Source organism: Chroicocephalus ridibundus, chromosome 11, assembly GCF_963924245.1.
Source record: "Chroicocephalus ridibundus chromosome 11, bChrRid1.1, whole genome shotgun sequence".
NCBI lineage: Eukaryota > Metazoa > Chordata > Aves > Charadriiformes > Laridae > Chroicocephalus > Chroicocephalus ridibundus.
The window spans coordinates 1,216,373-1,239,924 of record NC_086294.1 but is presented as its reverse complement, the minus strand read 5'-3'; positions in this window follow the sequence as shown (position 1 = coordinate 1,239,924).

Below are 23,552 nucleotides of genomic sequence, written 5' to 3'. Positions count from 1 at the left end.
GACAGCGGTGCGGTGGTACTCCGGGCACTAAGTTTAGTGGGACAAACCCTACCTTTGCATGTTCCTTAGTCCTAGCGATGCCTGAAGGTCAAATCTGGCTCATTCAAGAGCCTGCTTCAGCAGCACTTAAGTATTTGTTGGTTTGGCTCAAAAATAGAGCTTGCTGGGTTTAGCACGATACACAACATTCCCATATAGCTCTTTTTCTCTCTTCCTACTATCTCTGCTGCTTAGTTTTTTTTCAATGCATTGCCTAGAAACTGTCCTGCAAAAGTGGAAAATGCTGTCACTGGCAGAGGATCTTACTTTGGCCAACGACTCGTGGCTGAGAGCAGCATGTGGGACTGGTGGTGGAGACTGGTTCCCCTGGAGAGCCAGGCACTGTGCCTCTCCTGGTCCCCAGCACGGGTCCTCAGGCAGCAATGCCACCATCCTCTGCTTCAACACACCCTCGTCCCCATGGTGTCAACCAACCTCGAGGGGAACCAAGCCTGCAGGAGAGGCAAGATAACTTCAGGCAGGTCCCCAGCAGTGCTGCCTTGCTGGGGCAAGCATCTTGGAGGTGGTGTTAGGTGCCTTGGATGGCTTGCATGGGCAGCAGGGTCACCTGCATTGCGGCGTGACCCACCCCAGGGGGTATCTGTCTGAGTGCTGTCCCTGTCGGTGACGCCGGCACTGTGGGCAGTGCCATGCCTGGGCATGCCCCAGGTCTGGGAGGGATCATGGAACCATAGAATGTGTTGGGTTAGAAGGGACCTCTAAAGGCCATCTAGTCCAACCCCCCTGCAGTCAGCAGGCACATCTTCAACTAGATCAGGTTGCTCAGAGCTTCATCCAGCCTGGCTTTGAATGTCTCCAGGGATGGGGCCTCCACCACCTCTCTGGGCAACCTTGGCCAGTGTCTCACCACCCTCAGTGTAAAGAACTTCTTCCTCATGGCTGATCTAACCCTGCCCTGCTCTGGTTTAAACCATTGCCCCTCGTCCTGTCGCCACATGCCCTTGCCAACAGCCCCTCCCCAGCTTTCCTGGAGCCCCTTTAGGGACTGGAAGGGGCTTCAAGGTCTCGCCGGAGCCTTCTCTTCTTGAGGCTGAACCCCCCCAGCTCTCTCAGCCTGTCCTCATAGGAGAGGTGATGTGAATCTGCGTGAAGGACAGTCTTGTCAGCCCTCGCAGTGGGAGCGGGGAACCTCACCCCAACTTCCCACCGCGCTTCCCACCACCTTTGCTCTGAGGGATCTCCTCCCACCTCCTCCGCACGCCCCAAGCCATCCCTGGCAGCATCACCAGCAGCATCCCCGAAACCCCGTCCCCACAGCATCTTCTCCCCAGGCTCCCGCCCTCCCTGCCAGTGCAGCGGGGAGCCTTTGGGTTCTCCCGAGCCCTTATTTTATTTCGGAAGCCAGGTAAAACCCAGTAGTTTTTAGGATCTGTGTTGGCAGGGAAGAGTGAGCAGATGGTGCCCTAAAATCCCTGCGCCCCGAAGAGTGAGCTAGCGATCGTTTTTGAAGCTCTCGAGATATTTTTTTTTTTTTTTTTTCCCAGATCCTGCTGAGTCTGGCGAGGACTATAATTGCAGCTTGGACTGGCTGGAGAGGGCAATACCCGGATGGGCTCCCTGCCTTTCAGGCTGTAATTGGGCCCTGGCGATACAAAGCACAAAGCTTTTTCCTTCCTGTTTGCTGCGCTCCCTCTGTGAAACCTTCCCCTGCCTGTGCTGTGCATGCTGGAAAATATGTAAATACCAGGGCACAGGAGAATTACTCCCTCGTGCCTGCGCCACGTCTGAAATACCCATTAAAAATATATGTTCCAAAAAGAGCACCTCTGCACTGAAGCACAAACTCTCCTGGCAATGGGGGGCTTTTTGAAGGGAGCGGGAGGGAGCGGATCAAAGGGTTTCGCCGCACACGTCGCCGGCAGAAGGGACAACGTGGCCGTCCCAGCTAAATTAGCAGCAGGAACGGATGTTTTGGAGGCTACACAAAATCAATAGGACTATCTGGAAATGCCTGGCGTTCGCGCAGGAGATTGTAATTCAGCAGCAGGGCCTGCAGCGCGGTGCCGCGTCTCGGCCGGCGGTGCCAAGCCCGGAGAGGGATGCAGCCTTCGGGGATGCTGTGAGCCAGGGAAGGGGGATGAGGGGATGAAGCAGGCGGGGGGTGAAAGGGGCTGCTGGGGCATGGGCTCATGCAGCAATAAGCAGGTCTACCAAGGAGCCTTGTGGATGTGCATCTCCCCCAGTATGGCCACGTCAGCCCAGTTTCCTCCAGTGGGATGGGGCTCTGGTGGCAGGGGGAGCTGCCTCTGCGGTGCCGCATGACCTCCCTGCCCTGTCTGTGAGTTCCCAGCTCGGGATACAGCGTGGTGGGAAGAGAAGGAGCCCAGTGCTGCATGTATCCTCCTGGCCCCTTCCTTGTCTCATGGTCTTGGGTGCCTGGGGAGATAATTACATGTAAATTTGCTGCTAAATCTCCCCTTCGGCTTGGCAGGGGACACTAAATTGTCCCGATGACCCCAAGTGATGTAGGAGCACAACCTGGGTTTTCTAGGAAACCTGAGAGGAGCCTGGGAGGGTGTGGGAGATGAGGGTCTGGTGATGCCTGCGGTCCTGGTCTCCTCCAGAAACACCTCAGGGACGCGCCCGGGGCCGGGGGAGCCACCACGCAGTGGCTCGTCTCTGCAAGCTGGGCACTGGGTTCTCTCGCAGCTCCAGCCGGTGAGAAAGGGCAACCCACAGAGAGGTTTTCTTCCTCTTCAAAGGGATTCAGTGTTTGGCTGGAGCTTTCAAAGGAGATTTAAAAAGAGAAGATAAAAAAGAAAGTTAAAAGCTGCCCAGTGAGGGGTGGAAACAGGAACGTGGGGAGAGATCAGGGGCAGCGCCGGCAGCAAAGCAATGGCAGGACACTGACCGGCGCCGGCGAGCGGTGGGGAGAAGATGAGGAGAGCCTTCATCACACAGCTGTCCGGCCAGGGCATCTCTTCCCATCCTCCAGCGCCTGTGTCTGTCATGGCCAGCTGCGAGCTGGGTCCCGGCATGTCCTCAGCCCTGGAGAGCCCTGACCCAGCGAGAGGAGTGGGGCTACAGGCCAGCTGTGGTGGGCAACCGCCATGGGAGCCGGGGAGCCGTGCTCGGGGGAGCGGGACCGTCAGCGTGGGAAGGGTGGGATGCGGCGGGGACGCAGAGCGAGACACCGGGAGGGAAAATGTTAATCAACCGCAGTGCCTCCCTGAAAGGAGCCAAATGTAAATGAGATAATTAAGCTATTATTTAAAGCCGGGAGACGGTGGGGACAGGCCCGGGGTGGCCGGACTGCATTTTAATCAGCTGCCTGGCTGGGGCTGGTGAGCCCGTGCTGGCGTCCCTGCCTCTGCTCACGGGCTCCCCGGGCACCGCACAGCCCCTCCGCCAGCTGCGGGGCCGTGGCCACGCCGTCACCTCCACCCAGCCACCGCCACCCTTCTTCCCCAGGAATCCTGCCAGACCAGGGGTGAAGGGTGCAGGTGTGGGTGTACCTCTGCCCGCGTTACCACCTCTCTGCGGGATTTCAGTGAGGTGGCAGGAACCCCTCTGGTGCCTCAGTTTACCTGCTGTCACTGTTTCGGGTGCTAAAATCTAGTACTGAGAGTAAGCAGTAGCAGTGAGGATAGATCCACCCAAGCAAAAGTAGAACACAAATGCTCCCATGATGTTGACTGGGCTGACCTCCAAAGGCAGTAACGGGGCTTTGGGAGCCTTTTTTTGCCTTCTTGAATGGAGTTACAAGGTGACCAGAAGAAATCCGAGTAATTGCCCTGTAGCTCGACTCCCCCACCTCTGGAAGCAGCGTTGATGCTTCAGAGAAGCTCCCAGCACAGTGGGGAGCTCCAAGGTCACTTGTCAACTGTGGTGAGCCAGCGAATGTGGCAGGACAGGATTTCCTTCCTGCATTTCTTTGTTTTGGTCAGGAATGGAAAGGAAAGCCACGTCCAAAGCCGTCCATGACAAGGGGCATGAACTCGTTTCGTTCCCTGTCATCAGGACCATCCTTCCCTGTGGTGGAAGACCCGGTTCCTGGAAGCAGCGACTTCTGAACAGCGGGGAGAAAGTGGACGGTTGTTCCCTGCCTCTTCTCATACACCAACTGGGATCTAGGTGAAAGGAAGTTAGTAGGGGCCAGGTTCAAAGGAAACCCGAAGAGATGTTTGTTCTGTGAAGCATCCTTAAGGGGAGCTCCTTGCTGCAGGGGGAGCGGGTGCTCCCGCTTCGCATGGGAGGTGTGAGTTGAAAGACAGTAGGAAAAAGCCCACGGAGAGCTCTTAAGGAGAAAGGCAGAACCCCTCTAGCTCAGAAAGCCCCGCTCCATGAATGCCTGGAGATCAGGAGAGCAGGAAAGCATTACACACGCCGGCCACGTTTGTAATCTCTTCCCCAGGCATCTGGCACTGGCCCCGATGGAAACGGGGGACCGGGCTGGAGGAACATCTACTGTGTGCCTATAACACAGCCCTTATCTTTCAAGAGGCTTTCTTACTGTATGGTTAAAGAGTAAATTAAAAGCCTGATCCAGAGTGGCTTTCAAGTGCCTTACTCTTATTTAGGTACCTAATTCCTGCAATTTCCATGCCTTTGGAGATCTGGGCCCTTAAATCCTGAAGACACTTCAGAAAATGTTATCCAGTATCCCCTCTTAGCAAAAGATTACCCCGGTGCCCTTCCGCCGCCAGTCCACGGACCCCCGCGCACCCGGCCAGCCACAGCGCTGACCCCTGCCCATGCGCGGTGGGATCCTGCGCCGTGTCCTTTCCTGGGGGCTGCGGGAGCCGGCGGGGTGGCTGCGGAGGAGGCTGGTATTTCCAAAGCGCGCTGCCGGGGAGCACCACACCGACCCACCCAAGCGTGAATCCAGCCTCCCCCTGCTTTATTTGCCCAAAGCAGCAGTGTTTTTTTTTTTTTTCCTTCTCTCCACCCACCCAGCCAGGCTGCAGCTGCCTTCCCTCTCCCAGGCCTGGGGAGGGACTTCAGGGGCAACCGAGCTATAAATACTTGGCACCGACAACACTGCAGTTGTGCTGCGTTTTCATTTGTACACTCAGTGTGTGCACGGGCAGGGATTGCCTTTATACTTTCCGGATTAGGAAATGGGTTTGCATCGTCATTCTTTCCCTTTTCCCCCTCCTCATCTCTCAGGGCGAGGCGGGTGCCATCATCCATACTGGTGAGGTCCTTCTGGGTTCAGTCACGGACTGTCTCCGGGGCTCAGATCTCAGCGGCCCGGGGCACAATCACACAGGTTTAGCTTGGCAGCTACGCTGGAAGTGCTTTATAGCTCGGAAACCATTCGAGGAATGAAGAAAGCAAATCCCCATGTGATTTACGTAGCCGATCCCCTAGCGATGAGGAGGTGATGCTAAGTCTGGAGTTGCACATGGCACAGGGGTTGCAATGCCTCAGTCCGAACTGACCATCAGATGACGTGAAACGGGGAATAGTGGAGATAAAACAGGCGGCTCTTGGTGGTTTCTTTGCCACAGGAAACAATTTGCATTTCTTTTTATTTTTTTTTTTCCCCTGATACTCCTAGGCAAGACAAAATTAGCCTTTCTCTGAGCTATGGGATTTACCACTGTGTGACTCAGTTTCCCTAACAGTGATCTAGGGATAACGACCCTTTCTTTCCAGACAGCAGTGTGGGAAGGTTCGTGCACCTCTTCCTTGAGGCAAAGCTCTGTCCAGAACATCCATACGGGAAGAAACTCTATACATGTGTGTCTTTAATTCCAATTCCAGGACCGAGTGTTTTCCAAACTGCTGGTGAGCATGTGACAGGACCACACAGCTACACGTGCTGGAGACACGAGGAGATGCTGACTGGGCAGCTGCTGTGGAGAGCACAAGCCCAGCCGGGTGTCTTCATCCCTTGGGGCCAGCAAAGGCCCCAGCAGTGGACCCCAGGGAACAATCCGTTTTGTGCGGAAGGAGATGCTCAGGAGCTCAGAGGAAGCCTCGCAGTGCCTTGGCCTCTCTGCCTGTGAAGGAAGCACCCAGGGTGGGCAACCTCCATTTGTAGAGGTCTACTTACAGATACTTCAAGGTAGCAGGGCTGACTCCTGGCCTTGTTGTGTCTGTATTGAGCAGAGGAGGGAGGTCGCCTGCCCTGAAGCTTGACACCGTCCTGAAGAACTTGTTCCCACCACCCATTTTGGGGTGGCAGTGTGGCTGTGAGGTGGGCAGGGCTGTGGACCACGCTGAGTGGGACCCGGCAACATTGCAAGGCTGGACCTCCGTGCCTGGAGGGGGAAAACTTGGTGCCATGGCCCGCGGCTCTGGCACAGCTTAGCAGGCTTCCAACAACGCTACCGGCACGAGTGGTCCTTGGCCTGCTGATGGGCTGGGGGACTTGGGGCAGGGGGGGAGTGCTTTTACAGCTTGCACAGTGATTCTAGGCAAATCCACCTTAGGATCAGACGAAACTAAATAAAAAACCGACTCAGTGCCCCAAGCACGTGTGAAGTTGTTTTCTCAAGGGTTTGTCCAAACGCCGAAGTTCCCATTCTCCCAGCAGGAAGAGGAGAGGAAAAAATCCAGGCACAAAAGCTTCAGGAGCAGGAGCTGGCTGGCGAGGGTGGGACGGGGGCCAGGGCTGGGCGCCGTGCGGTGGCAGTAATTTTCCACACGCAGTGGATTAGGTGAGGCTCTCGGTCAGGAGCGAATTCTGTTTTTTTTCCCCTTCTTCCCCACCTCCAGAGACCGGTGTTGGATGGGAGCCCGGGAGAGGCAAGATAAAGGTCTTCTCTATCAGACAGCTGTTGAAAGATCTAAAATAAAGAGGCAGGCATCGCTCTGAAACCGTTAGAGGCAGCAAATGTGAAGGGTAAACTGCAGGACAGGTACTGTTTGTCGCCTTGAGAAGCCTTTGAAGATACCTTCTCTCCTGGCCGGGGCAGTTCTCTTGACCTCTGGCTGCCTGGGGCTCTCTGGGGCTCGGTGAGCTGCTGCCCCAGTAGGATGGGCACAGGGTGCTTGCTCAAAGCACAACAGCTGTTTGCCAGCCAGAGATGAGAGAGCGTCATTTTGCACCCGGTGGGAGGCAGGGCTGGGGTAACCATCCAACCTCGGACCCTCCCTCCATCCCTCCCGCCGTCCCCAGGGATGGCGGCTGCAGCTGAGGGCGTGCAGCTGAGCCGAGCTCATCTCCCAGTCATGGTTACATCCAGCCCTGACTCCGTCCTTGCCGTCCCTCATGTCCCAGCCTGGACACATCCCCAAGCAGCCAGGCTGCCCCCTCCCCAGGCCGTTCCTGCCCCTCCTGCCATGCGTCAGCCCCAAAGTCCCGGGATGACGCGGGTCGGGCACGGGGCACACACCGTGGGCCTGGCCATGGCGTGGTTGCCACGCTGCGGTGTGTCACCAACCTAATCGGATCTCACGCTCCAAGGAGCAATTTGCTTCCCCATGGGAAAGCCTGAGATGTTTGCGCTGGGCCTCGCACGCGGCTCCCCGCCCGCGGTGCTGTGCCCAGCGGGGCTCGGAGGGCTGGTCAGCGGGGCCAGCAGGGATGGCTGGGGCTACTGGGCAAGCATGCTGTGCTGGGCTCTGCCCCGAGACAGGATGTACTGGCTGGGCCACCCCAGCGTGGCCACAGGGAGCTGGCTCCCAGGAGGACTTCTTGACCCCTCTGCACCACCCATTCAGTCACTGTTCCATCCCATCCCATCCCATCCCATCCCATCCCATCATATCCCATTTTATCCTGTCTCATCCCATCCCATCCCCTGCATTTTATGCCATGCCATGCCATCCCATCCTCTCCCTTCTGTTTTATTCTGTCCCGTGCCCTCTGTTTTATGCCACCCTCTCCCATCCCGCCGCACGCCATTCCATCCCCTCTGTCTTACCCCGTCTCATCCTGTCCCACCTGTCCTGTGCCATCTTGTGCTATCCCATTCCATCATCTCCTGGCCATCTCATCCCTCTCTGCCTGTCCTGTCCCTTCCTATCCTCCCCAAAGCAACAGCTGTGTCACTCTCTGCATCTCCCGGTGACCAACCTTGTGCAAGTCTCTGGTCCCGACCAGTCCCCCACGGCCACCAGTTTCTCCTCCATCCCATCCCCATTCTCGCTGGGTGCATGTCCCGTGGAAGCAGGTGGTGGGGCGGCGGAGCAGAGCCAGGACACTCTCCCTCGGCTGCCACAGCACTCACCCGCTTTCATCAGGGACCAGAGGCTTCCAGGACCGGCAGCAGTGAGGCTAGGGCAAGCTGCTCCCAGGGCATCCCTCTAGCACGAACTTCCCCCAGGACACTTTTTCTACAGCTCCTGTCCAATGCGTCTGCCTCCTCCTTGGGCAATTTTGCACATATCCAGCACTGAGTCATGGACAAATGTCAAGCAGGGGCTGATTTACTCCAAATTAAGTGGCGAGAGTCTGATTCTGTGGCATGCAGAAAGGATGGTTAGAGTGGGGTCCTAGCCCTGGGGAAGGCAGGGACCAGGCTTTCACCCGGTGTTGGGGTACGGCTGCCTTTTGATTTCTGCAGTTACCGAAGGAAATGATATAGACCTGCCCTTGACTCAGCCATTTTATAGCATCTCTGGAGCTCAGTGAAGCTGGCGCTAAACCTCGGTCGCTTTGATCATGACAAATAGGAGCTGGGAAGCCAAATTCAGTGCAAAGTCACCGTCTGCCTGTGAAGCTGCCGCTTTTTCAGGTTTTAGTTGTCTATCTGGTGCGCGGCTGGTGACTCTGCCACCTGCACTGCTGGGGCAGGGATGGGGCCATCTGAGCTCCTGTTCCGTGAATCCGGAGGAGCCTTGGGATGCTGGTCAGACCGGTCCTGCCCATGGCTGCTCTCACCTCTGTGGGAGGACTTGGCCTGGGGGATGCTGAGAGACGGTGCCTCCGACCTCAGCTACATTGGTGTCTTCAGCTTGTGGCAGAGCTTGTGCTTTTGAGTCCTTGATTGTGTCTTTCTGGGCAGGAAGATGCCCCAGGGTGGGCAGCTGGGGGGTCACAGGGTTGCCGTCCTGGTTTGCTGGCTGGAGATGAATGCCCAAGTCTCTGTGAGGACACCAGTGGTGGCCCAGGTCACCCAGCTTCTGTCCTCCTCAGTTATCCCTGCTTCTCTAGAAGCTTGGCTGGCTTTGTGGCAGGGTGCAAGGCAGGGGACACCATGTAGGGCTGCAAGCCCCACTGAGGAACAGCCCAGGTATGTGTTTTTCAGCCGCTGGGCAGAGGGAGCCGTGCCCAAGTGCTTGGATCTCTCCAGGCACCAGCATGAGGTCCACGGGTCTCCTGGAGAGGCAGACAAGCCGGGATGTCTGACTGGGGGGTGCTCGCAGTGCTGGGAGCGTATGCGCCCCATCCCCGCTGCACCGCCACGGCTGCATCCCCAAAGGGGTGCGCCCGGAGGGACGGCAGGTCCCCTGAGCCCCGATGGGCTGCGGCGTGGGGTGCGCGTCCCTCCCGGTGTGCACACGGGGAAGGGGGTGTCGTGAGCAGGCGGTGGGATGCAGTGGTGGTGGTGGGGGAGGCGCCATCCTCTCCCCACTCCCACTGCGCCGCGCTCTACTTGCCGCGGTCCCCAAGCTCCCTTCCCTTCCCCTCCGCTGCCTTTTATGCAGCTCGCCCAAGGCTCCAGGGCCTGGGGATCTTTCCAGGCTTCCCCAGCTGGGGTTTGGCAGCTCTAATTTTAGGCACTTCTCAGTTTTGCTTTCTCGCCGCTCGGTTAAGGAAAAGCGCTTGTGCAGGGAGGCGAGCCTGGCCCTTCCCCACCGCTGCTGGCTTTCTCTTTGTCTCTCTCCCCTGCACGCTCCCGCCCGGTGCCTGCTGCACCGAAACGCTGGTGGACATTAATAAGTCCCTTTTAAAAGCCGGCGCTCTCGCAGGGGTGCAGGGTGGGGGCGCACATGGAGCCAGGGCCCACTCAGACCTTCTGCTGCCCCTTGGTGACGCTTGCCAGACCGTGGCGTGACACCCCACGGCCCCCTGGAAACACTCGGAAGGGCTCAGGTCCGGGCTGAGGGGCTGCGGGCTCGGAGGAAAGGCAGCCAAGGACAGCAGATGGGCCACGTTTTAACCGCAGTGACCCAACCCCTTTCAGGCCAGCTGAGTCTCTGGGGAGAAGACGGGGAACACCTTGCTGCAGGAAACCCAAAAGCTCAATGCGCATCAAAAAAAAAAGTGATCAGACCAATCCACGCACGGAAAACACAGCAAGAGTGAATTCAGCCCTTAAATTGGCCCTTGCTCCCCGTTAGAGCTGCTGCAAGATTGATCCCGGACCAGGGCAGCCCTGGGGCTGAGCCAGTACCGCCGGTGAGTTTGAATTCAACAGCCCAGGCTAAGGGCAGCCCTGGGTGCGCAACAGGGTGTTTTGCCCAAAGTCCTTGCTGTGCAATTTGGACACAAAAGTGGAGCGTAACAGCACCCCCCCTCCCCACACCCCGAGGGAAAATACCTTCTGGGGAAGGGAAGGAGAATTTTTTCCCCAAGGAGGAAAATATGAGGTGAGTGGGACAGGGGAGGTGGCGGCAGCTGGGCGAGCGGGCAGAGCTGGCCGGGCTGGATCCTGCCCACAGGGCGCTTCTGCCTGCACGCAAGAGGCACGCTGGGTTTTGTCCGGTGTATCCGACGGGCTTTCATCTTCCAGCGGGGAACGGCTGGGGCTGGAGCTGTCTAACTGGATTGCAAGCTGCCTGCTCCTGAAAGGGCTCTGCATCCCATTATCCATAAACCTGTTCATGGCACACGGCTAATTCAGGCAATTTGCGACACGTTTATGCTGTCGATATAATAACCAACCCGTCGGCCTTAGCTGGGCTGGAGCACCGTGTCATGAACAGCAATCTGCAAATCAGGCTCTTAACGTCAGCCCTGCTGTCCCTGCAGATGGGGTGCACGGCCGGGGCTGGGGACGGGCAGCAGGACGCGTGCCATGGCCCGGGGGAGGGCATGCCAGCGCAGGGTCCGGCATGTGTGTGCACCCACCCTGCTTTTGGAGCCTCTCTGGCGCCCGCGGGGCAGTGGGCTGGCAGGGTCCCCAAGGAAGCCCTGCCCTGCAGGTGATAGGAAGCTTAACTGCTCCCCCCACGCTGGCACCCCTCTTGTCGCAGGTTTGCAGGACCCAAATCCAGCGTTATCAGAGGGCCACAGCGGCGGCGAGGGGCCCAGCTGGCTCCTCTCGCCCTCTCCGCTCCCCATCGCTCACGTGGAGCGGTGGGTGGACGCGGCTCTGGCTCTGCTTTGCTGCCAGATTATTTCTGGGCATGGCCACAGACGGACGCCGCAGGGAGTGCGCAGGCTGCGGAGCGGGGCCGTGCGGGGAGCCCTGCTGCGGGGCGCAGCGGGGGGTACGGCGGTGCCGGCAGCTGGGGGCCGGGACCACTCCCGCTGTGCCGGCAGTGCCCGCCGCCTTCCCGGCAGCCTCTCCCCATCCATCGCCGGCCCCGCGGCGGCGGTGGCCGCGCCGTGGGTAGGCTGCCCGCTGACACCGCTGTCCTCCCCCTCCTCCCTGCCGGCTGCGAGCGCGGTGCGTCATCCGGCGCTTGGCTAATTCGGGGGCAACTATTTTGCGCCTGCGATGGATCACGCCACGTGCTGCGCCAGGGCCCCCGCGCTCCCTGGCCCAGATGCCCCCCTCCCGCCTGGACCGCTTCCCCCTGCCTCCCGTAACCAAGGAGAGAAATTAGCAGCCAGGGGAAGCAGTGCTTTCTGACGCAGGGCTCGCACCGCCGCTAATCACCCAGCGCCAGGAGCTGCTCCAGGCCCCCCTCCTCTCCGCCATCACGGCCGCCCTGACCCCGTGCGCGGGGAGGGTCAGGGACCCGGGGCTGATTCGGGTTTGAGTACGGCTGTCACGGTCCCCCCGCCGACATGGGCGCCGTGGGGGGATGCTTCAGGGCATCCACGTTCACCCAGGGGTGACGCTGCTCCTGAGACACCCTGGTGCAGGTGGGCTCTTCGGGAGGACGGCTGCCATGGACATCACGGGGCTTTGTCCCAGCGGGTGGGGGATGAAGGGCCATGTCTGCTGCAGGGTCTCCTCTCTGGGTCCCACACAGGGGCTGGGGAGCATCTGCAGAGGTCAACCAGGCACCCATCAGGATGGAGAGGGGTCTCTGCATGCACGGGGAGGCGGGAGTGGGGGCGAGGTGGGCGCCCGCCAGGCGCTGGCTCCGCAGCGGATCTGTGGGATGCCCAGGATGGGGTCACATGCCCTTTGGAGAAGATGCCTGTGTGGGAGTTTGCCGCGGGGAGAGCTGTTCGAGCAGAGCTTTTCCTCCTCGCAGCCCCCACGCTCTGCGCTCCCGACGCGGCTGGCAAGCCGTGGGTGCCGGCAGAGCCGCGGTGGGTGCAGTGGTGGCAGGAGCATCCTCCCCAGGTGCCCATGGGTGCAGGCGGCCAGCAGCCAGGCTGTGTGTCCCTGAGAGGCCGTGCCAAGCGCTGGAGCTCACGCACACGCGCACACAGACACACACAGTGCTGCATTTGAGCCCCACCAGGTCGCCTGGAAGCTGAGGCTGATTTTGATAAACCTTCTCAGGCTCAGCCTCAGCGGGATCCAGTGTCTTCCTGCATGGATGGACATAGGAAAGCCAGGTCGCGTGGATGGACGTGCTTTGCAGGGTTGTGTATCCCCATCCTCACCTCCAGGCGAGGGCAGGGTCACGGGGGAGAGAAGGGGAGGAGGTGGCTCGGAGACATTTGTAGCCCCGATGAGACCTCAAGAAATGTCCCTGAAGCACATGCAGTCCCCGAGGACGTGCGAGAGGGGATGCACAGGCTCCTGCTCCAACACAAGAGGGATGCAGCACGTTCTCCGCTGCGTAAAATGGAGCAGGATGCGGAGGGAAGAATGGCTTTGAACAGTCAATTTCCATCGCTGAAAGCTGACAAGTTTAAAACAGCTAATGTGCCCCGCAAGATGAGGCCTTCAGAGATTTACAGCTCTCCTCGGCTGACTGCTCCCATACGGTGTGCATGTCAGCCAGGGAGCCTTTTAAAGAACCAAGATAAAGCTGCAGCGTGGCCGCATTGCCCACCAAATGGATGGCAGAGGGAGAAGAAAGGAAGGAGAGAGGTTGCTGCGTGTGTTTTTTTCCCATCAGACAGGCTGCTGAGCTCATGTCCCCTCCTGCAGCCACCGCCACAGAGTTACTCCAGGTCAAGGTCGAAGCAGCCCTCTTGGAGCAAAGTTTTTCCAAAGTGCTGCAGGCGGAGGTTTGCAAAATGCTGCAGGAGCCATCAGGTGCCCACTTGGGTGGCCTGGGGTGGGTGTCAGCGGGACCTGTGGGTGACACCAGCTGGCAGGGTCCATCCTATGGGGTAGGACAGCCCCATGGGGCGAGGGAGCCCTGGGGATGGGGGATAGACAAGAACTAGCCTGAGTTAGCTGGCTGGCTGGAGTGGGTGGGATGGTTGGGGAACAGGGTCCTGTGTGGGGTGGACTAAGAGAGTCGGGTCTCAGCAGGGTCCCAGCCAGGGTCAGCATCCCCCAGCGGGCTCACACAAAGTTTAGGGGCTGCTGCGAAGGTCCTCAGTGCTGCCGCCTCCCTGCTTTCTGTGCCGTGGCCAGGCCAGGCCAGCGTGTCATGGGTGGTCCCCGGGGCAGCGGCATTCTTGATGTGACCTCTCGGTTCCTCCGAGCTCTCTGCTCCAGCCAGGAGCATCGTGTGGTTGAGCAAACCTGTGATCAGCACCGAGCCTTGTGGCGTGCATTGTGGCCTCAGATGGCCAGGACCATGGCTGGGGGACCTTGGGCACATGGGGGTGTCATGGGACCTGCCTGCCGGACCCCAGCATACTTGTGGTGTCTGCAGCGTGGGAGCTGTGTCTGCCCTCACCTCCTGCTCCTGCTCTGCCTGGTGGAGACATCCTCTGTGGATGCCAGGAGGCAAGTCACGTTCCCTGAGGTCAACCAGAAGAAATGGGCTGAATGCACCATGTCCCGAGAGCACCTCTGCCTCCCCACCAGAGCCACGGCACTGGCGGGGATGGTGGTGTTTGCAGAGTATGGCACTGGTCCCTGTTTCCAGGACCATGCAAGCAGCTGGTCTGGGACACCCACGTCTGCTGGACTAACAGTGCCCCACATCGGTCCCTCTCGCCTCCCCAGCCTGGCTCAGGCCCTCCTGTGTAGAGCAAAGCTGCAGCCATGTCAGCAGGCTGCTACTGCATCTGAAGAAGACGAAGCTGGTGACAGGCAGGGCCAGGGATCCTCGTTCCTAGGCAGGCTGCTGAACCTGGACCAAACTGTCCAGGAAGACCTTTTGTGCCTCCATGTGTCACTCTGTCAGACCGAAGGCTGGTCCTGCTGAGCTCCCCTGCAGCAGCAGCCCATGGGAGAGCTGCCCCATCTGTTGGGTTTGCCCTTGCACGATGCCCATGAAGAGCCGAGCTCCCTGCAGATGCCCCTTGGCCATGGGTACCCAGGAGAGCCACCGGGGCTGAAGGTCTGGGGAAGGAGGCCTTCTCAGAGCCTGGGTGATAATTTTTCTGTATTCCCAACCCCTCAAAAGCAGTGCTCGCTTCCCTGCCTCGGTTGGTCTGCGGACAAAGGTCTGGTGTGACCTGGCCCTGGTGGGGTGCTGGAGAAAGCTCTCCAGGCTGGTTTTGGGCTCAGTGGCAGGAGCAGGGGCTGCCAGCCATGACACTTGGGTGCCAGAGCAGCAGAGCAGCCCTGGCTCCCCTGGGGTGGGAGAAGCCAGCCAGGCCGGGGGAAGCACCGCTCTGTGATGCCCCTCGTCCATCTTGTCCCACCAAGGATAAACAGGACAGGGCAGAAGAGCCACATGTGGGATGCTCAGTGATGGCGTGTCTGGAGATGCTCTCCATCGCTTCTGCCTGTCCTGCTGCCTGGCTCTGCCACCCCAGAGGCCAGGAGATCCCAACTCCTCCATCCAGCCTGGGTTGGGAGTGACTTTCCATCCCAGCAGTTGCTGGCAGCAAGGCTGGGATGTGAGGGGTGGTGGCAGCATCCTGCACCTCAGTGCCATGGTACCACCCGGTCCCTATGCCCCAGGAGTTGGAGAAGCACCCTGCACCCCGGCACTGGCACATGACACTTTGGGTTCCTCAGCTCCTGGTGCAGAGGAGCAGGATGGGGTCCACCAAGCAGGAGAGGGCAGAGCCATTGAGTCCCCTCCGCTCCTCTCCATCACAGCTCCGACCACGGTGGTGGGTGCACATGGGCTTTGAACAACACGCCGGGCAGTTGCCAGCCCTGACGCTGGGGAGGGGGGCACATCGTTGCTGTCCTGACCCAGCTGTTTGAGCATGTCTCCTCTGAAACCCCTGCCCTCCTGGGAGCACAGACCCTTGCCCGCTAAGGAGAGAGCCACTCTCTGGTCCTCGCCGGTTCCTGTGGTGGTCACTGGCAGCAGGCTGAGTGCAGGGCTGGGGATGGGGTGCCTGCGCTGTGCAGTGCCATGGTCCGCCCAAGCAGAGGGGCTCGGGGCATCTCGTCTCCCAGCTGGTCAACGATGTGGGATGGCTCCATTCATCACGCTGCCCGAGATTCACATTGGTACCCGTCCTTCTCATGAGGTGCCCAGCCACGGACAGGCTTTGGGGGCGGTGGGGGAGAAGCATCTCCTTATCTCTTTTTCTCTTTGTGCAAACACACGAGCCCTCTTGGAGCCGCCGTGTGATGCCGCCAGCCGGAAAGCCGCAAAGGCGGGGAGGTTGCCCAGCTTCTGTCTCCTTCCCAGCAGGTGTGGCTGGCCCTGCCAGGCAGATGGCTCCGCGCCTGGCAGAGACGAGCGCCGGCGCCAGGAGCAGCTGGCTCCATCCGTACCCGGGCCAAGAGCGGAGATGCTGAGCAGCGTGGGGAGCTCACGGCAGGCAAACGAGGCAGCGACCTCCCCTGCCAGGCTCAGGTTGTGCTGGGCACCTCTGGGCTCTCAGCACGGGGAGCGTGCTGCCAGCTCCTGCCTCTGCCTGCAGGGAGGGTGTTGGCAGGGACCAGTGGTGCCCCAGAGGAGACGGACGTCTTTTGGGGACAGCCCCAAAGCCCAGCTCTGATGCAGGAACCTCCAAGGCACATCTGCTCCTGTGAGACCTGGATGCCGGTCGTGCAGAGGGGCTTCTCCCTGCGCCCTGTAGCAGCTGGGGCACAGAGATGAAGACCCTGCTCTGAGCCATCAGCTCCCATCCCAGTTTGCTCCTTGCTCCCTGGCTTAATGAATTGCTGGGCAATGAACAGACCAATCTGAAGCCCTGACAGAGCCAGGCCAGGCACTATCTTGTTATTTCTGACCAGTGAAGTGGGGGAAATGGACCTTTTCAGTCCACTGGCAATGACTCTGAGCTGTTGTGCAGCTCCTAGCACAGCAAGGCAGGACTGAACCAGCCCTCAAAAATTGTAACGGAGACAAGAAGATGGGGCAGACCACCACCCCATGTTGTGGGGAGGGGAGGCTGTTACCCTAATGGGGAAGGGGAGCAGCAGATGTTCTGGGTTTTTTCCCCACACAAAGCTTGTAGTGTGCAGGCCATGACCACAGCAATGCGGGGGCTGCAAAAACTCTGGTGCTGTGATGGTCGTGGCCGGCCATGGTCACAAGGGGTATGCGCAGCAGCCTCACGCTGCACGGAGCCGTCTCATTTTCTGTGCAGTTATTAACACATCTATTTGCCTGGCTCTGAGCGGAGGCAGAGAGCAAAAGCAAACAAACAGCACCAGGACTGACAGCCCAGGAGCTCCGCGCAACCACCTCTTGAGTCTGACATGAAGGTCTAGGAGAAGATGTTCCTGGGGTCTTGGCTTCCTGAGGGGCAGAGGAGAGATGGAGGGGGTCTGGTCCATGGGAGCAAAGTCTCTGGGCAGGCTGCTCTGACGAGCAGGCTCCTCCGTCCTCATCGCGCAGCCGGCGCTGGAAGTGGAAGTTTTGAAGTCACGCACGGAGCTGTTTGCTTGGTATTTCCTGCCCCCGAGAACAGGAAGCAGCAGCGAAGCCCAGGAGAGAGCTGCTCTTGGGAGTTTTCCAGCCTGACACAGTTTGATCTCTGCCTACGGGAAAGGGGGAAAGCTCCGTGCTCTTTCCCTATCCCCATGCCCGGTGCTGGGAGCTAACGGGCCAGCTGCAGGCTGACTCGGGCCCGGGGAGGTGGGTTGCACAGAAACGTGGCAGTTCAAGTGATTTTCTATTTCACTCTCCCTTGTACCTGGACCTTATTTGCTCAGGCTCTAGGACAAGGATGGAGATACTGGCTCACAAGCTGCAGAGCGAGAAGCAGCTAGTGGTGGTGGATGCATGTCCCCCCTGGCTGTCCTAATGATGTCCTGCTCTCCAGGTACTGTCTTCTCAGCCTCGTTAGCTGAAGGTCTAGTCCTGCCCCCTAACAACCATACCCTGCCAGGTCCGGATCAGCATCTCATCACCGCCCCCAGAGCTACCTCCTGCCTTCAAGGTCTGGGTTCATGCCGGGAACCGCCAGCCCTACACACCAGGCTCCCTGAACCCACCAGGGCTTGGGTGCGAAACTTGTCCTTGTCCCATGCCCTGGTGCACATCCATGTCTCCTCGGTGCCACCTGGACCACCGGAGTCCCTGCTGCAGGATTGTGTTCCCCTCCCCAATGCTGGTGGTCATGATGGGACAAGGCCAGGGGAAGGGCAGGTTGGGCTCGTGCCTGGTGCCAGGCGAAGGCTCTGTCACGGCAGGAGTTACTCCCCACCGGCACTGCCAGCGTCTGTTACTGGCAGACCATGGCAGCAGTCTCCGAGGAACGTGAACAGCACGTTATTAACAATCTTTTAAAGAGCTGCCAGTGTGTCCTGGGCCCCTGTTTATTTCTGCATGCGACCTGTCCACCGTTGAATGCAGCATTCACAGGAGATGTCATCTCAGCTTAAGGTGGTCTATTACTTACCCCAATCAAACTCCTGCAGTAGGTGATTCCTCCTCTGGGCAAGGACAAAGTCCCACAGAAGGAGGGGGTTTATTCTCCTTTTAAATCATCCCTGCTTTTGTTTTCCTCCTCCTGAGGGCTTCATTTGTGCAGAGCGGATGTTGGATCAAGGGTGTCCAAGCTGGAACACGTCGGTCTCTGGATCTGCTCCCAAATTGCTGTGTGCATGGATGCAAGGGCTGTTTCCGTGACTATGCCCTGAGCACACTCCACGATGGAGAAACCTGGGGATGCACTGGCTGAAGGTGGCATGGCAGGGGAGTGGGGGTATGCCCAGAGAGAGGTGCCACGTCCGGGTGAGGGGCACAGATGGGACAGGTGAAGTTGTAGCGACAGGACGAGGGGCAATCGTTTTAAACTAGAGCAAGGCAGGGTTAGATGAGACATTAGGAAGAAGTTCTTTACACTGAGGGTGGTGAGACACTGGCCCAGGTTGCCCAGAGAGGTGGTGGAGGCCCCATCCCTGGAGACATTCAAGGCCAGGCTGGAGGAGGCTCTGAGCGACCTGATCTAGTTGAAGATGTCCCTGCTGATTGCAGGGGGGTTGGACTAGATGGTCTTTAGATGTCCCTTCCAACCCAACAGATTCCATGATTCTAAGTTGCCATCCATGGCTCTGCACCAGGTCCGCTCTGGTGGCTGCAGCCCATCTCCAAGGGCACTCCAGACACGGTCCTGAGAGAGGGCGAGCTCACTGTGCAAAACCCAGTTATTCTATTTTATGGTCACAGACGCACCAGGTGGGACCCAGACCCAGAGCTTGGGGGCTCCTGGCCTTTGTCACACAGCAATGCCAACACCAGCCACGGGTGGTGACACAGCAGCACAGAGCTGCCCACCCTGCTAGCCTTAGCAAGAGCAGGTTGCAGGGGATGTGCTTTGGCCAGAGCTTCCCTGACCAGCTCCTGTGGGGATGTGGGCTGTTTTGAAGGTGCTGGAGCCCTCCACCCCAGCGGTGAGCAGGTCCCACTGCACTGGGCACGACAAGGTTGTGTCTTTGGGGGGACACAAGCTGGCTGCTCTTTGGGGCCATTCAGCTGCCTGGGGCTGCGCTGTGTCTGGGCACAGACAGCCAGGGAACGCGTGACGGGCTGTGGTTGGGATGTCGGGGGAGCCAGCACCTGGAACACCTCTTTGGAGGGTGCCCGCTGTGATTTTCACAGGATCCTGGGAGATCCTGAATCCTTCCACTTCTGCTGCTCACCTGGGCTCTCTGCCCGTGACTTTTCCAGCTCCCCTGACATCGTTGTGGCAACCCGTGGCGCAATCGGCTGAGAACGGCAGACCGTTCACCTCAGGGTCCACCTGAAAAAACCTGCCCTAGGTGAAGGAAAGACCAACGCCAAAAGCAAGAAGGAGTCACTGCTGTTGTTGCGGAGACGCTGCCGGCACCGTGCTGGCGCGGGCAGTGCAGCGCCCAGCACACCGCCCAGGCAGCCGCCATGGAGGCAGCGGCACACAATGATGCTGATCAAACCGTGGAGGAGGGGTTCGTGATCAAACCTGATTTTCTTTGGCAGCAGGAGATCGGGGTCTGGATTCCGGGCACCTGCAAAGGACAGGACCTCGGTCCGTGTCAGCGTCAGGGGGAGCTGGGGTCAGGCTCGGCGGCGTGCGTGCGGGGGGGTTTGCTGCAGGGCAGTGCTATCCCCTCCAGGAGCGAGCAGGGGGTGAGGACCCGCTGGGACAAGCAGCCGGAGCCTCTCCGGCCATGCGCGCTTTTCCATAAGCAGTCGCCTGGGCAACTGCGAGCACGGAGCCAGACAAGCCATCAGGATGAGGAGCCATTGTGCTTGTTCAGGGAACGATTCCCAGCCTTTTCCCCCGGTCAGGGGGCTCCGTAGGTCACCCCATTTTGCCAGCCCAGAGATGGGCAGCAAACGGTTCTGCCTGGGGGCTCCCTGGGGGCCTGGGGTAGGTTATCCCAACCCCTCCTTCCGCCCCCCACCCCTGGCAGGGTGGGACGATGGGGGAGGGAGACCACGAGATCCCCCCCTCCCCGCACAAGGAAAAGCTGCCAAATGCATATGAATTGAGACCGGAGTGGGTGGCCCAAACCCAGCACCAAGCAGAGGGATGAGCCCAATTCCCAAACCTCTATTATTTTACCCTACGGGGAGAGAGGGTGAGCTTTCCCCCTTAGCGTTAACACTTGCAGTAAGCCTACACGTGCGTGTGCATGCCCGGAGCGGCAAACGCTGCTGCTGAGGGAAGGGGCTCCCCATCGAGCGGCGTTTCTGCCTCTCCTCGGCGAGACTGTCTCTGTTTTGCTGTTGTTGCCGCCTGCTTGGCACCTGCTCGCCCTGGACGAGCCTGCTGCTTCGCTAATGAGCTGCGGCGTCTCGCTCGGGGTCCTGCGCACCGTCGGAGCGCAGGGACTCTCCAGGCTCACGTGCTTAGCTCAGCCCCACGGTTTAAATCCCTGCCAAGAGAAATGGAAGGATCTGGTGCAGCCAGGCCTGGAAAAAACAGCAAGGACAGCCTCCGATTAACCCTTCCGTCGGCCGCCCGCGCTGCTCCCCTCTCCTCCCTTCCCACGCACCGGGAGCCAGCAGGCTTCACACCCCTCCTTCCCACACCCTGCTTCATGCGCCTTTCTCCACCTCTGGGGAAAAAGCAGCTTTTCTCGTGAGATTGCCCAGAATACCCAAGGACCGAGTATTCCCACGGCACTTGAATGCGTGCCCCCTTTGATCGCAAGAGGGCAAAGGGCAGAGATCCGGGAAAAGAAAAGAAAATAATTTAAAAAAAAGAGGCGAGGCACAGAAGGAAAAAAAAAATAATAAAAAATAAAGCAATTCAGGCAGGAGCTTCCCTCAACCTCTATAAAATACAGTTCACGTTTCCTGCAAGCCTGGGGCGCAGATCACATTCGACGTGAGGTGCTTTACCCAGCCCTGGTGTAAATTCCGGAGCCTTGCATTTGCATGGCGTGATGGGAAAAAGCTTAAGAGGGGCCCGGGGAGCCGCAGAGGCGGCGGCTGTGCTATCTGGCTACCGCAGGGGCTGGCGATGCACAGACATTTCCAAGGCTATTTGTGAAGGTGAAATGGTCTGTAAAGATTCCAGGACACCATGTGGCAGGACGGTTAGCGGGGCTTCTCCTTCGGTGTTTGCACAGAGCCGCCGGGCTGGAGAGAGGCTGTGTGCGCAGAATGCCTCGCGGTGATTAGAGCATCTGCAAATTTCAGCTTAATACGCGGCATAATGAGACACGGAATATTATTAGCCTGCAGCCATCCCCCCCGCCCCAGCGGCGATCTCTGCAGCTTGAGCTGGTTTCACCTTCTCGGTGCCGCGCTGGGAGACGCTTGCCCCGCTGGCAGGGCCGGCAGCCTGCAGGCAGCTCCGCGGCCGCGCAGGACCGAGCTGGCGCAGCAGGCAGAGCGGCTTTGCACTCTGGCTTATACGAAATGAGGTTTCCTCATCCTACCCGCTGGCTGCGCACAGCAGCCCCATCCCCACTGGCCTTTCCTGCAGCGCCCCGAGCCTGCCTACGCTGGCAGCCATGGGGGCCTGCTCGTGGAGAATAACTTCCCATTTCCCATCCCAGTGTTTCATCCCTCGTGGCTGGTCTCCCCAGGGCATGGGGACCGATCCCGCGTGTGCTGCCCGCCCAGGCAAGGAGGTGCCGGGAGGGCTCAGGCAGCGCGGAGGTTGCACAAGGAGCCGTGGCAGCGCTGGGAACCAAGGGCACGGCTCTGAACGCACGGGGTAGCACACGCGCAGGGGTCTCTTGGGGAAGAGGAGTGTGTCGGGATGCTGTGCCCGCTGGCAGTGTCCAGCCACGTGTGCGCAGACCCGCGCCAGCTCCGAGCTCCCCTCTGCTGCTGCATCTGCTCCTCCATCCCACCACCCATCAGGATGCTGCCGTAGGTCCCGCTGCACAGCTTATTGCCTCCTGCTTTGGGACAGACAGGAATGTCCCAAAACGCCAGCCCCTCTGAAATGGAAAGAGCTGCTGGGTGATGGCGGGAGCTGGCTCTGCCTGGTGCAGTGGGGGCTGGCATGAGGGGCTTGTGGGGTCCTGTGCTCGGTGCGAAACTCTGGGAAACCCCCGGAGCAGGTGTGGGTGAAGCCAGGAGCAGCCGAGCGGGGACTGCCTGGGCTCCCGGGGCATCGTTAGCCCTGGCCCAGGGTGCAGGTGAGGAGCATGGGCTCCACAGGGGAAGCGTGGGGTGGGCAGCCCGCGTGCCTGGCAGCTTGCGCCGGTACGGGCACGTGCGTGTTTGGATGTGTAAATGTGCACTTGGAGGGGTGTGCGTGTGTGTGAGGGTGTGTGGTTGTGTGTGTATGTGTGTGTATGTGTGCGCATGCGTGCAAGCATGTGAGGGACACAGGGCGCGTGTCGGAGGTAAGGTATATGCAGACACACATGCACCCTGGGCTACACACTGTGCTTGTGCGTGCGTGTGTGCGCGGGGACAGCTTGTGTACGTACGTGTGGAGGGTACAGACAGGTACCCGAGCACACACAGGTGCGTGTGCAGGGTGCAAGGCGTGAGCTGAGGCTCTCAGCACGTGCAAACAGATGCCGTGGTAGCTGTTTGAGCCCCGCTCCACGGCGGTGCTGCAGCGGCATTTCGGGGATCATGGGGGACCACGGGGACACAGCGCAGGTCAGCGCTGGCCCCGCCAGCCGCGGGCTGGTCTCTGGGGCGAGCGGCTTCCCCCGCGCAGCCTCTCCCTCCATCTTGTGCTGACCCACGCGTTGGCGTGACCTTGGCGCTGCCGCCGAGCGGAACCTTCCCTTGCTTTGCCTGGGGTCTTTTGCAGCAAGATCAGCTCCCCTGCCTGGTTCAAAGCTGGCATTTGCTGCCAAAGGTATGACAGTGACATCTGCAGCCAGGGGCTCCCCCCCCACCCCCGAGATGCTTGGAGCTGCCTGAATCGCTGTCCCTCACGCTCACCGTTTACCGTGCTAGCGATAGATTTTAAAAAAGCAAAAGCAAAGTCCGGAGAAGGTATCACCGAAGCAGAAGCGGTTACGAATGCTGTTAAACTAACGCCAACTGCTGCTGCTGTTAATCTGCACCAAGGTCAAACTCACAAATCGGCAGGTTAGTTTCAGTTCCAGCCTGAAATTAGATCATCAATTAGTTAAATCATCACTTTGATACAGAAAGAAAACTGGAGTGGACCCAGCCCTCGTAAATCCCTCAGAAGGGTCTGAGAAGGTGGCTCTGCATTTTACCGGTAAGAATTTGACCAAGGCAGTTCAGATCCGTAGCGTGGAGCCAGCTACGTGTTTTAATAGTGAAAACAACTCACCACCCACTGCCCAAGCCATAACCTCAAAGCTGATTTGGACGCTGCCATCGCAGACGTGTTCCCCTGTCCCCAGCAGATGTTACAGCACCGTGTCAACCTCTGCTTCAATAAGCGGAGGTTTGAGGCTTCCCATATACCAGAATTGACTGATGACTATTTCAAGTTTCTCAGGACTTTGAAACCCAAAACCCACTTTAATTTTATGAGTAATTTTATGGGACAATCTTTAGGGCTGTGAAAGCTGGAAACTTTTCCTTTAGGTGCCTTGACCTCATGGCTGCTCATCTATCCATGCAGGAGCCCCATTGCACTTTCATCTGATCACCCTCGACTTCAGAGCTATAAAAAGTATGGGATGTCTCCCAGCTAATAAAAATAGGAAAAAAAA